The sequence below is a fragment of the Cyprinus carpio genome, chromosome B17 (assembly GCF_018340385.1).
Source record: "Cyprinus carpio isolate SPL01 chromosome B17, ASM1834038v1, whole genome shotgun sequence".
NCBI classification, from domain to species: domain Eukaryota; kingdom Metazoa; phylum Chordata; class Actinopteri; order Cypriniformes; family Cyprinidae; genus Cyprinus; species Cyprinus carpio.
In genome coordinates, this window is record NC_056613.1 from 24,448,486 (window position 1) to 24,462,885 (window position 14,400).

The window sequence follows — 14,400 nt, forward strand, 5'->3', positions numbered from 1 at the left end:
GCAGCTTTCTCAGAGAAAAATTGCAAAGAGTTTGAAGTTATCATCATCTACAGGTGCATAATATTATCCAAAGATTCAAGAATCTGGAACAATCTCTGTGCATAAGGGTCAAGGCCGGAAAACCATATACTGGATGCCTGCTGATCTTTGGCCCTTAGACGGCACTGCATCACATACAGGAATGCTACTGTAATGGGAAATCACAACATGGGCTCAGGAATACTTCCAGAAAACATTGTAGGTGAACTAATGCCCACAATCTGTATCTACCATGCCATTCGCCGTCCCCCTGGAAAAACTTTATAGGTCAAAAAAAAAGCCATATTCTAAACATGATCCAGAAGCGCAGGCGTTTTCTCTGGGCCAAGGTCATTTTAAAATGGACTGTGCAAAGTGGAAAACTGTTTTGTGGTCAGAGAAATCAAAATTTGAAGTTCTTTTTGGAAAACTGGGACACCATGTCATTCCGGACTAAAGAGGACAAGGACAACCTAGAGGTTGTTATCAGCGCTCAGTTCAGAAGCCTGCATCTCTGATGGTATGGGGTTGCATGAGTGCGTGTGGCATGGTGGTGCAGCTTACACATCTGGAAATGCACCATCAATGCTGAAAGGTATATCCAAGTTCTAGAATAACATATTGCATCACATCAAGACGTCGTCTCTTTCAGGGAAGACCTTGCATTTTTCCAACATGACAATGCCAGACCCCATACTGCATCAATTACAACATCATGGCTGCGTAGAAGAAGGATCTGGGTACTGAAATGGCCAGCCTGCAGTCCAGATCTTTCACCCATAGAAAACATTTGGGGCATCATAAAGGGGAAGATGCCACAAAGAAGACCTAAGACAGTTGAGCAACTAGAAACCTGTATTAGACAAGAATGGGACAACATTCCTATTCCTAAACTTGAGCAACTTGTCTCTCCTCAGTCCCCAGACGTTTGCAGACTGTATAAAAATCAGTCCCCAGACGTTTGGTGGTTGTCATGGCCTTGTCCCAACTTTTTTGAGATGTGTTGATGCCGTGAAATTTAAAATCAATTTATTTTTCCCGTAAAATGATACATTTTCTCAGTTTAAACATTTGTCATCTATGTTGTATTCTGAATAAAATATTGAAATTTGAAACTTCCACATCATAGCATTCTGTTTTTATTCAAAATTTGTAAAGTGTCCCAGCATTTTTGGAATCGGGTTTGTATTTCATTTGGAAACCAAGGTCCTAGAGTCTGGAGGAAGGGTGGAGAAGCTCATAGCCCAAGTTGCTTGAAGTCCAGTGTTAAGTTTCCACAGTCTGTGGATGATTTGGGGTGCAGTGTCATCTGCTGGTGTTGGTCCATTGTGTTTTTTGAAAGTCTCTGCACCCGTTTACCAAGAAATTTTGGAGCACTTCATGCTTCCTTCTGCTGACCAGCTTTTTGAAGATGCTGATTTCATTTTCCAGCAGGATTTGGCACCTGCCCAGTGCTTGACTGGCCAGCAAACTCACCAGACCTGAACCCCAGAGAGAATCTAAGGGGTATTGTCAAGAGGAAAATGAGAAACAAGAGACCAAAAAATGCAGATGAGCTGAAGGCCACTGTCAAAGAAAACCTGGGCTTCCATACCACCTCAGCAGTGCCACAAACTGATCACCTCTGTGCCACGTCGAATTGAGGCAGTAATCAAAGCAAAAGGAGCCCCTACCAAGTATTGAGTACATGTACAGTAAATGAACATACTTTCCAGAAGGCCAACAATTCACCAAAAATTCAATTCAATTCAATTCAATTCAATTCAATTCAATTCAAGTTTATTTGTATAGCGCTTTTTTACGATACAAATCATTGCAAAGCAACTTTACAGAAAAATTAAGTTTCTACAATATTTAGCAGTAGCTTATCAGTGATGACTGTCAGTTTATGTGCATAGGGCAGAAATGTTCAGAAAAATCAATAAAAGATGTAAACAAACAGACGATAAACACTATTAACAGCAAATTTGCAATCAAACTTATAGCAAAATGTGGTAATTCTGTATGTTGTCTCTGGGTTAGCATCATCTGCGGTCCTCTGAGGGGTTGGCATCATCTCTTCTCAGGAGTTCTGGATCCAGACTGGAGCTTGTGTAAATCCTAGTTACCACGGGATGTCAATCCCGTGGCAAAACAGAGAAACAAATTGAGACATAATTAGCGTAGCTGCTGTTCCAGCCAAGTAAAATTAATTAGTTTAACCCAAGCTAAAGAATAATAATGCACATTTGATCAGATATAATTGCAGTCCACAATTATGAGATGCATTATTTAATGCTTTGCCAAAGAGGTGTGTTTTTAATCTAGATTTAAACAGAGGAAGTGTGTCTGAACCCCGAACATTATCAGGAAGGCTATTCCAGAGTTTGGGAGCCAAATGCGCTAAAAAGCTCTACCCTCCTTTAGTGGACTTTGCTATCCTAGGTACTATCAAAAGTCCAGTGTTTTGTGACCTTAGGGAGCGTGATGGGTTGTAGCGTGGTAGAAGACTAGTTAGGTACGCAGCAGCTAAACAATTAAGGGCCTTATAAGTAAGTAATAATATTTTGTAACTGATGTTTTTTTTGGTCTTATGAAGTATTCGAATTTGTTGAGATAGTGAATTGGTGGGTTTTTGTTAATGTGAGCCAAAATCATTACAATTAAAAGAACCAAAGACTTAAACTACTTCAGTCTGTGTGCATTGAATTTATTAAATACACGATTTTCAAAATTTTTGTTGAATTACTGAAATAAATGAACTTTTCCACGACATTCTAATTTATTGAGATGATTACTATATATATATATATATATATATATATATATATATATATATTGTGGTATCATGGTTACACCATGCAACATTTTAGAGTCATTAAACTAAAAGGTTCCTACGAGGTATAAAGATTTTTCAAAACCACATGGAAACAACTAGAAGATTTTTCCCATTTCTTTATTGTTGGCACTTACGCATGTTTCTAACCAGAATAAGGCTGCAGTGTTCTGATCACAAAAAGTTTTTGACCCTGTTTACACCTGGACCAATTCAAATCAAAATGTCAATGGCAGGTGTACTGTAAACGTGGCCTGCGTCCTCTCAAACACACGCAGGCAGAAGAATCACTGTTCTTCTTCACTTACCAGGTCGATCGGTTCAGTGCTGATGACTAAAGTACAGGAATGTTTATCACACCATCTGTCTAAAAACCAGCTCACTTATTCCTCACATTCATGGCGAGGACCAGGGAAACATGGAGCAGGAATGCAGATTGGATCCACTCTCCCTCTTCATCTCGCTGTCCGGAGTGAATCATGAATGTTTGACGAAACTCACAAAGAGCAAATGTAAGCAGAACCGTGATGAGAAACACCAAACGCTGTCAAACAGTTGAGATGTGCAGTCAAAACTGCAGCTGTGGGTAACATTTTAGCGCTGGCTTTCTCTGGACGGGCTCTTTGATGATGTTTTTTTCGTTTCCCCATGAGCCCTCTCAAGTAACACCCCCACCCGGCCGACTCAGTGCTTGTAAGAGTTGCATTACCTGTGCCCTAATGCACTCCAGACAGCCGCACTTCCTAATGACTCGCTTCGCTCCGAGCCTTTCCGGGCAAGACTGCGGCCACAAGTCACCTCACACATGGTAACCAGACACACACAGGCACCTGATAAGAGCACTCGGGCTCAGATCCGACGTTCAGCCCGACGGCGCAAACTCTCAGTGCTCTAAAGCATCCAGAAACTCCTGTGGTAAATCAGAACGGGTGATAATCCTGAGAGAGCTGGTGCCCCTCGCCAGTGTCTGGTCTTCATTAAGCCACATTTCTCTCCACCCTCCATCTAATTCTGCTCAGCATTATGGAGAAGAGAAAAACAGTACAATGACCTTCAAATAAACCTACAGGCAAAAACAAAGAGACATGTCAGGAATCTCCCTCATTAGGAGAGAGCTGAACCAATCGTATCCTGCTAGTCTGTAGTAGTTCACTCATGCTGTTCCAAACATGCAGGATCTCTTCCATACAACTAGCAATCACATATGTCAAGCTCTAAAATGGACAAAAATGAACATCTGTGCTGTAACTTCAGTTGGATCCTCAAATAAAACTCTTTACAGTATATGACCCTTGTGCAAAGAAGTACCAAGTACCAATGTCCAATCCACTAGTTAGAATTATAATCAAGCAGTTTACATGTGCTTAGTATGTTGGTCAACACATCAAATAAATGTACTTATTTAAAGCATGAAAAACAATTAAAACATAATGATTTAAAATGAACTTTAAAGTTAAATGTTTAATTTTACATTATTTTAAAGTGTGCTTAAAAGTTTAAAAGTGCACTTAAGTGTGTTAAGAAACATTCATAAAAGTTCTGTTTCATTCGAAACAGATGAACATGAATGTGGCAACATTTTATTCTGTTCGTTATTGTACATATCAAAGCAGTATGGGAATGAAATGTTGGTTGAGTGGCACTAAAAAGTAAATGCTTTGTTGTGTTTGAAAATAACGTAGCACCTTAAAAAACTGATCCGATTTTTTTATAAAAATATAGTTTTAGATATGTGAAAGATGAGTTGTTATTTTAGCTTGCTTCTACAAGTCTTTGAGCTCTTTGATTGTGACTTGTGTTTCTCGGGACTCATTCCTGAGAGCTTCACGTCACCAGTGCAATGCTGTACCGGGTGCGCTACCGAGCAAGTTTGCTACATCAGAAAAGCCATAAATATGGAGCTGTTTATGTGGTGCAAACATCAAAATGTACAGGTTACAACGCATGTACAGGTCCTTCTCAAAAAATGAGCATATTTGTGAAAATGTTCATTATTTTCCATAATGTAATGATAAAAATTAACATTTCATATATTTTAGATTCATTGCTCCCCAACTGAACTATTTCAGGTCTTTTATTGTTTTTAATACTGATGATTTTTTGGCATACAGCCTCATGAAAACCCCAAATTCCTATGCTGCAAAAAATTAGCATATTTTTTCATCCGACCAATAAAAGAAAGTGTTTTTAATGTACAAAAAAGTCAACCTTCAAATAATAGTTGTCAGTTTATGCCACTCATACTTGGTCGGGATCCTTTTGAAGAAATGACTGCTTCCATGCTGCGTGGCATGGAGGCAATCAGCCTGTGGCACTTCTGAGGTGTTATGGAGGCCCAGGATGCTTCGATAGCGGCCTTAGCTCATCCAGAGTGTTGGGTCTTGCGTCTCTCAACTTTCTCTTCACAATATCCCCATATGCTCTTTGGGTTCAGGTCAGGAGAGTGGGCAGGACAATTATGCACAGTACTACCCATTGTCAGGAACCATTTACCAGTGGTTTTGGCACTGTGAGCAGGTGCCAGGTCGTGCTGACAAACGAAATCTTCATCTCCATACGGGCTTTTCAGGCAGATTGAAGCATGAAGTGCTCCAAAATCTCCTGATACGCTCATCGGCATGACCCTGCCCCTTGATAAAACCACAGTAGTGACCCAACACCAGCAGCTGACATGGCGCCATCCGAACATCACTGCCCTGTGGGTACTTGACCACTGGACTTCAGGATTTTGGCATTTCCTTCTCCCAAGTCTTCCTCCAGACTCTGGACCCTTGATTTCCGAATACATGCAAAATTTGCTTTCATCCGACCAAAAAGTTACTTTGGACCATGAAGCAAACCGTCCATTGCTGCTTCTCGTGAGCCCAGGTCAGGCTCTTCTGACCGCTGTTATTCTGGTTCCAAAGTCACCACGCCTTGCACTGTGGCTTCTGGATGTTTCTACTCGCAGACTCAGTCCACTGCTTTACGCATGTCCCCCAAGGTCTGGAATCGGTCCTTCCCTCCACAATCTTCTCTCAGGGTCCGTCACCTCTTCTCGTTGTGCAGCGTTTTTTGCCACACTTTTTCTTCCACAGACTTCCCACTGACGGTGCCTTGATACAGCACTCTTGGGAACCGCCTATTCGTGTCAGAAATTTTCTTTCGGTGTCTTACCCTCTCGCTTGGAGGGTGTCCCCGTTATGATGGCCCTTCTGGACAAGCAGTCAGGGTCGGCAGTCTCGACCATGGATTGCGGTTTTTGAGTAGTGAACCAGGCTGGGCGTTTTTTAAAAGCCTCCTCAGGAAATCTTTTGCAGGTGTTTGAGTTAAATTCGTTTGATTCAGATATTAGGTTAATAGCTGTTTCGAGAGAACTTTTCATGATATGCTAATTTTTTGAGATAGGAAATTTGGGTTTTCATGTGTGTATGCTCCACCAAATCATCAGGTATTAATAACAATAAAAGACTGAAATATTTCAGTTGGTGATGGCATGAATCTAAAATAATATGAAGTTTAATTTTTATCATTACATTATGGAAAATAATGAACTTTTTCACAATATGCTAATTTTTTGAGAAGGACCTGTACTATTGTAATTTACTATTGTAAAAGTATTTTGAGGTCATAATATAGTATTGTGTAAAAAACTACATAAAAATAAGCCTTTATTAAGCAATAACTTGCACCTGTATTCATAATTTGTGTGAAAAGGAATAAAAGTTGTTGGCATTTTACTGTTATAGTGTTAATTTCAACTGAAATATGCAGTGAAATTATATATATATATATAGGTACGTTTTTGGAGTTTTGCAAAAATTAGGTAGAGGCAGGTTTTTTTCAATAAGCTAATGTGGGGTTCCTTTGATGTGCATTGTTATGACAAATCTAGTAAATTATAAAGTATCCATTTTGACAACAAGACACCAAATTCTAAAAGTGGAAGCTTTAGGTTACCTGATCCTGTGTAACAAGTCGTTTTCCCGCCCAGCTCCCTATTGTTTGCAAAAATGTTGCCGTATTGCATCACCAACTGTTGCTTATGCCACAAATACTGTTTTGTTGATTTCAGACTGCACTTTCACACATACATGATGTCACATTCCTGCAAACAGAGATTCAGATACATTGCTGTTTTTTATGTGTGTGATTGTTAATGGTGCTCAAATGTGGCTGCTACATCAGTCTTATGTTCATCACAGCACCAATCCAGCTGTCTTTCCTTATCTGGTCCCAAATGATGTTCGAAAGCAGTGCAGCACTCCTCCCTGCTTTGATTTTTTTCTTGTGTAAAATTTTTCACATTTGTTTCATATTTGGCTCACTCTCACACCAGAGCAAACATCTGCTCGTGGCCCTGTGGGGGGATTGGGTTGACCTTTAGTTTGAGCTGCCTGACTGTACTGTAACAAGATGGAAAGTATACAAATGAATGTGTTTACTGAGCATTTATGTACTCATCCTCGGGCCAGTCCAAACATGTTTTCTTTTCTTCTTTTTTTCTTTTTGTGTGGAGTATAAAAGGAGATTTCTTTTCTTTTTTCTTTTTTTTTTGACTGTCATAATTATGATTTATTTTATTTTTTTTTATTTTTTGTCTCATAATTTAGACTTTTATCGTAATTAATGTCATAATTTTTGGCTTTTTTGGCATCATTTTGACGTTTATTGAACAAGGCAAATTAAAGGCAATGCAAATTAGCGCAAGGTCGCAAACAATCAAATTATATGTTTGGATAATGTCTTCCTCTGGCATTCCAAATAAATTAATACGAGAGGAAAAAATTCTCTCCTACCACATGCTCTCAGTAAACTGACTTCCGTAAACTTCAGTAAATCATGTTGCGTGATTCATTTAAATACTCTCCTCCCACACATTTTGCGTATCAAAGGGAGAGAAAAGCATATGCAACAAGATCAGCTGCTGTTTGTAAATCTGGCCCTATATCTCATACCTATGACTCATAATTTGACTTTTTATCTCATAATTTTTTATCTTTTTTTTTTTTGCTCAAAATCAGATAAAAACATTGAATAATATGTTGTTGGAACAACATGAGTAAGTATTTTTGTGTGAATTATTCTTATGAAGCTGGACAAAAATCTCTTTATAGACGAAAACTATACATTACACAGCCTGACCGTGTAAAGGCTGTGTTATTTAGCATTATTTTGTGTGCTTTCCCTTCTTCAACAGGTAACTTTAGTGCGGCAGCAGCAGCAGCGAGCCGTCAGACACATCACAGCACCTCCCAGTCTCGGCCAGCATCACGGCTCAGTCCGTATCCCTATAACCTCCCCTGACACTTCAAAGCCCAGCCTGCCCACAGAGTCACGGGTATGGGGGGGCCTGGGGGGGGAATCATGGGAGACAAAGGAAGCAATTAAGCGATAAAGATCACTCTGAGATATGACATTTCATCCCAGGCGGATCCGGTGGTCACACTCCTTTCAGAGAAGAATACTCGCAGAAAAAAGGGAAAAGGGTGGGAACTGCCCCCTCCTCCACCGACTGCCCTCCCCGTCTGTCTACAAACATTGACTGCGTTGACTGCAGTGCGCTTCGAACCCTTCGCTAACAAAACTGCTTTTAACCCCCGCCCAAGAACGGAGCAATGAGGTGACACCAACTTGAAGAAGACAAACAATTTTCAAACCCACTGAGTCCATATTTACACCAACGAAGCTCATTTTGATTTTGTTTTCTTAAAACATCATTTGAAAATCAAAAGAAGTCAAATAAATAAGCATTCTATTGTGGCTCTAATTGCCCTGAGATTGAGTTACAGATCTTGTTTCGCATCTGCGCTTTCAAACAGCAGCGTTCAAAGCCTCGTTCACCTGTCTGTGAGGAGAAAAACCTTCCACAAAGGACCTCTGAGAAGCCTACTGATTCAAGACGGCTCCCTGAACATCTTTTTCCACCACATTTTAACAAAACCTCAAGGCTAAAATAGTCTTAATCAGATTTAAACTGTTTGCTCACTGTCTTGATTTTGTGCTTTTAAAGGAATAGTACACCCAAAAATCTAAATGTTAGCTGTTAAGCTTGTTTTAAAATTTAGTATTTTAAATGATAAAATTGACAAAAAGTCCAACTTTTTTGTCTCATAATTTAGATTTTTTTTCATGTGGACTTTTTTCATATTTTCATAATTATGACATTCAAATCAAAATTATGATAAATATTAAGAATTGTCACTTTTTTTATCTCATTTTGACTTCATATATATAAAAAAAGTACTATTTTGAAGTTTCATATTAACTTCACAAGTGACAGTAAAGACATTTATAATGTTACAAAATAAAAAACAGATCACAGATGTGGTCAGTATGAACTTTCCCTGTATGGAAGGAGGTGTGTGATAAAAAAGAAAAAAAGAAAAAACCCTTTCATGTTGCACAGAAAAATGCTGAAGGGAACAACACAAGGGTGAGTAAATAGACAGAAATGTCCATTAGTCTTTTTAAGAAGGTGCTCTAAATGCCAACTGCCTAAAAACAAGCACTTTTTTGGACATTTTGACTGCTGATTGTGACTGTGTTCAGCGCCACGGGCAGAGACTTCAAACATGAGAGAAGCACACCTGGTTGAAGGGTTAAGAGGGATGATGGGAAATAAGTAGAGGCCGGTGGACAATCACCAGTGGGGATATCCGAGGACCATCTTTTCATTAGTTGTACCTAATGAAACTCCACAACAACAGGGAAGAGAACCCCACTGCTGAGGCACGCTACCGGCTCCAAAATTACACCGAAAACAAAAGGGCCTTTACATGGTCACATCAAAGTGTTTCCACTGAAAGAGAAATGACAGGTCGTTTAGAGCAATCAGAAACAAGTGCAAGGTACCATAACGGGATCATTGCCACAAGATCAATCTTTTCAGATCATTAATGTTTTATATACACACTACATGTCAGAATTATGTGAACAGCCCTTCTAATTAGTACGTCTGAGTATTCAAGCCAAATCTATTGCCGGCAGGTGCATAAACCAGACAATGGAGCAGCTTCTCCCTGCTTCTGAGACAGGAGAATGTACCCAAGTAAGAGGAAAAGGTGGGTTTTTAAAATTAAGAAAAAAAAATTAATGTACAGGGTCTCAGTTCTTTCTCCTAGACAGCAATGAGATAAAATTAAAAAAATATAATTGAGACTTCTTTGGAAGTCTTTCCTGAGAAACCACCTCAAATCTGTCTTAAAGATTTTGCTTTTCTCATCAAATGATCTACACTACTGTTTAACATTTTTAGATCTATCTTTTTTTTTTTTTTTCATTTTTAGATCTGTAAGTTTTTAAATTTAAATTTAAAATAAAAGTGTCTTCTGCCAGTTAAGCCTGTATTCATTTGACCTAAAATACAGTAAATGCGGTAATATTGTGAAATAGTATCACAACTTAAACTAGCTGTTTTCTATGTGAATATGCAGTAAAATGTTATTTATTGCTGTGATCAAAGCTGAATTTTTTAACTTCAGTGTCATATTCTAATATGCTGATTTGCTGATCAAGACACATTTCTGATTTTACAATATATTTTACAATACATTTAAAGGGGTCATCAGATGCCATCTTAATGAAACATCTATAACATACTTTGGTTAAAATTTCTCAATGGTAGTGTAAAAAACACCCTTTTTACCTTGTTAAAATCAGCTCTTTTTACAGCAAACTGTTTTGTTGCATTTCCCTTTAAATGCTAATGAGCTCTGTTGACCCCGCCCCTCTCTTTTGTGGGGTGACGAATTGTCCCGTTTACTTTAGCAGAGAAACTTGCTAACTAGCAAATAATTAGGAAAGACGATTGCCAAAGATTCATAAAAACCCCTTAAACTCGCTTCTTCTGGAGGTAAAGCTGGATCACGAATGATTTGCGTGAACATAGACGCATTTATGTAGATCGGGGGCACATTCCCTTCAAAAACAAACGTACACCACTGCGTCTTCAGCGGCTCAGATGTGGGGAGTAAATGACGACTGCTATGTTCATTATTACATCAACAACAGAACACCTCAATCACATTCTTGTCTACATCTGCTCCGGCGTCTGAACAAATGGAGGACTGGTGACAGTCACTCAGGGCGGGTCTGTGCTTAAACACCAGTGTCAATCAACAATTGTGGGAGGGGCCTGGGTCTGTGTGACATCACTCTGCCAAGAACTGAGAACGGCTTGATTTGAAAAAGGGGATATTATTAATAGAGATTAAAAAATAACACTGGGTGGATTTTTATCATTATAGGGTGGTTGTTTACACACTGCCAACACACATTTATGTTCAAACAACACGTAAAAGTGAGTTTTGCATCCGATGACCCCTTTAAATAGAAAACAGTTTTGGAATATTTACATTACATTCTCAGGCCATCCAAGATGTAGATGAGTTTGTTTCTCAGTGCTGCAGTGTTAATGCAGATCCCTCATTAGATACTTCCAGCTGAATGATCCAAATCTCAGACACAAGTCAGACCCCAGAGCAAAGGACCAGGCTGAGACTGTGTGACATGAATAACCCTGCAGTTGCAAAGATGCAAAGCAGCCGCTTCTAGTGTGTCACCCGCTTGGCTCCCGCTCCGTACACTTGGGGCCGTGCATGAATACAGTGCAGTGAGCGGGGGAGTGAAACAAGAGGATCTGACCTCCACCTGCACTGACATCAGCCGTTATTAGCCAACTGATCCCCTCCCATCAAAACAAGCCACACATCCACCGCTTAAGAGCTGCTGAGAGGTTGCGTGATGAAACAAGTCTGAGCTGCGGACTGCTCAGAGAGAAACCTCCAGCTCAACATCAAACCTACATCATCTGAATCAACTGCCAAGTGACTAATAAAATGGCCTTAATGCACACATAAAGAGACCCATTAGATGAGACTCTTTGTGTGGATTCACTGAGTACAAATCAACGTGTACAATTAGCCTTTTTAAAAACGCTCCTTTCATAGATTGCACCCAAGTTGTTGGTTATTTTGTTGTAACTGCAGCAGGTGATTCTGCACATCTTTCTGTGAGGGTCTGGTGTGATGTGAGCGAGGTTATCTTGATGGAGAGAGGCCAGTCGATGTGCATCTGCTCCAAGAAAACTTGAAAAAGCTCAGCCTCTGCCCTAAGCCACTTCAAAATGAAATTCCTACCTTCCCTCATCTGACAAACCTGTGTCTGATATAGTCTTCAAAGGAAAAGTGGCAAGCCTGTACCTCCAGGCTGAGGTAATTCGACTAAAGCTTTGCAAAGAGAGAAGACAAATGTTGTGGGCTTTTTTTCTCTTCAAAGATTAGATGTGATGCTGCTTCTCTTACACGCTCATCGCTGTACATGGGTCATCTCAGGAAACAGTGAAATCATGAAAATGTGGACTTTTCTTTTTCGATTTGTGGGAGACGGGCATCCAATGTAGCCTTTGAAGCACAGCCACCAAATCAGACTTACTTTGAGATCATTCTGGGGTTAAATTCATATTTACAATCATGTCAAGACATTTTATTAGCTATGAGGCTGTTTTTTAAATCAAATCTTTGCATAGTTATGACAGGAAACACTGGAATCTAACAATGCCTTGGAAAAAATATTAAATATTAATATTAAGATATTTAATCTTAAAAGGTGAAGCATAGCTATACATAAACCCATATTAGAAATAAAAGAGTTATAGAATAAGCATGTTCTAAACTCCTGAAACATTGGTGTTTCGTATTTTAGAGCAGTCACTACAATTTATTAAAGAAATCAATTAAATCTGTATGTGTGAAAAAAACAGATGTCACCCTCTTTGTAATCCTTAATATTTTCATAACTGTAATTTAATTACATATTGTTTTCTCAGTAACTGTAACCGATTACAATTACTTTTATTACATAATTCCGTTACATGTAACTAGTTACTTCTCAACACTGATGATTAAAAAAAAAAAAGTAATAGCATCTCCCCCAGTGGAGCTACTAAAAGGATACATATAGGATATTCCATTATAAATTGGAAGCATTCCAACACTCTAAGGGAAATGTCCAGCATAATAACACAATAACCTCCCGAACTAATCAAATAAGAATTAAAAAAAATAAATAAAATTGGCTAGTTATTGTTTGAGATTCTTGTTGGACCCCATTCTGACTGGATCCAAGTTATGACAAATCCTGTACAGTATTTTTGGTGACTGTCTATTTTTTTTGACAGTTCAAAGGGCTTCCGATTGTGTTATCGTGGAATAGGGCAGTAAATGAGTGATTTAGAGCCTGACAGGCGGCTGTATTCAGTCTGCACATCGTCTCACCTTTGATTTGATGTCGCGTCGCGACGTGCGCAGCGCCGTGTCGCCAGATCCACGCAAGTGTCTCTCTCTTCAGAGTCACGCAGTCTAGCCGCTATTGTGCGCATCACAGACGCACCTGGACGAGGACAGGTGTGAAGCTGCGTCTGCTGGACTCGAAGGGGGACCATTATAAAATCAGACCTCTACTGTTCGATCAGACAAAGACAACATATCAATTTATAATAATTAACACTCATCATCATGATTTCTTTGGTTTGCATACTTTATCTTCAGTGAATCTAGTCTAAAATGCCTTCAGCTGTTCATTAACACACTATCAGTTTAGCATTTGCAGGTGAAGAGAGGAGAGGTGTGTTGATTCACAGCACAGACTTCCACTTCCCACTTCACTGCTCAAGTCAGGCAGCTTGTTTTTTTTTTTTTTTTTTTTTTTTTTTTTGCATTGGTTTTCAAATGTATGTCCTGGCTACATTTCACCCCAAAATGAAATGTGTATGTATAAAATGTGGAAAAAAAGAAATGTGTATGTATAAAATGTGGAAAAAAAAGTGTTTTGTAAGGTGGCATTATTTTCACAAGACATTAAGCACATTTCCCCACCAAATTCTTACTGCTGTTTTGTTTTGTATATTTTTTTTTTTTTTATTCTCAGTTATAATTCTGATTAGTTAATGATAACTGTAATATAAAATGTTGTTATATATGGTTAGATAGATAGATAGATAGATAGACAGACAGACAGACATAGATATAGATATGTTTTTTTTTTTTTTTTTTATGTTTTTTGTATTGAGATGTTGGATGTTGGTTTTTTATTTTTTTTTTTTCTGTATGTCAAGTTCTTGACAGGCTTTATGACTTTCGCATGTGATTAATTGCCCTATTAATTACCAAAATGAAACTTTTTAGAACACTCTCTGCTAATGTGATAAAATAGGTATCTGTTTACATATTTGGACATTGATCTGTACAAGAAAACGGTTTTCTTTTTCATTAGGTCATCAACACCAAATGGCATGTATAATATGCCATGTAAAATATGTAATAAACATGATTCCTTCTTCACTGCAATACTGTCTCAATGTATCAACTTAATTATACCATGCAAAATAAAATTATTTTAAAAGTGTGCTATTTTTGGACAAACACAGTAGAGGCTTGAAAATAGGCTGGGATAAGGTGGAAAAGTAGCTTGCAGTTAATATGCAAAATCAGCATTATGCAGTTAATAATTCACAAAATATGTTTGAAAATGAGCAAACTGATATTAATACATAAGGTTTAAGAACTGTACACACACACACACACAGC

At 38.6% G+C, this 14,400-nt stretch overlaps 1 protein-coding gene across 4 annotated transcripts in view; it reads right to left on the reverse strand.

Annotated features, from left to right (window-relative positions):
• LOC109087857 (NUMB endocytic adaptor protein) overlaps positions 1-14,400 on the reverse strand; it is a 590,428-nt gene that overhangs the window by 249,664 nt on the left and 326,364 nt on the right. The gene's annotated exons all lie outside the window — the stretch shown is intronic.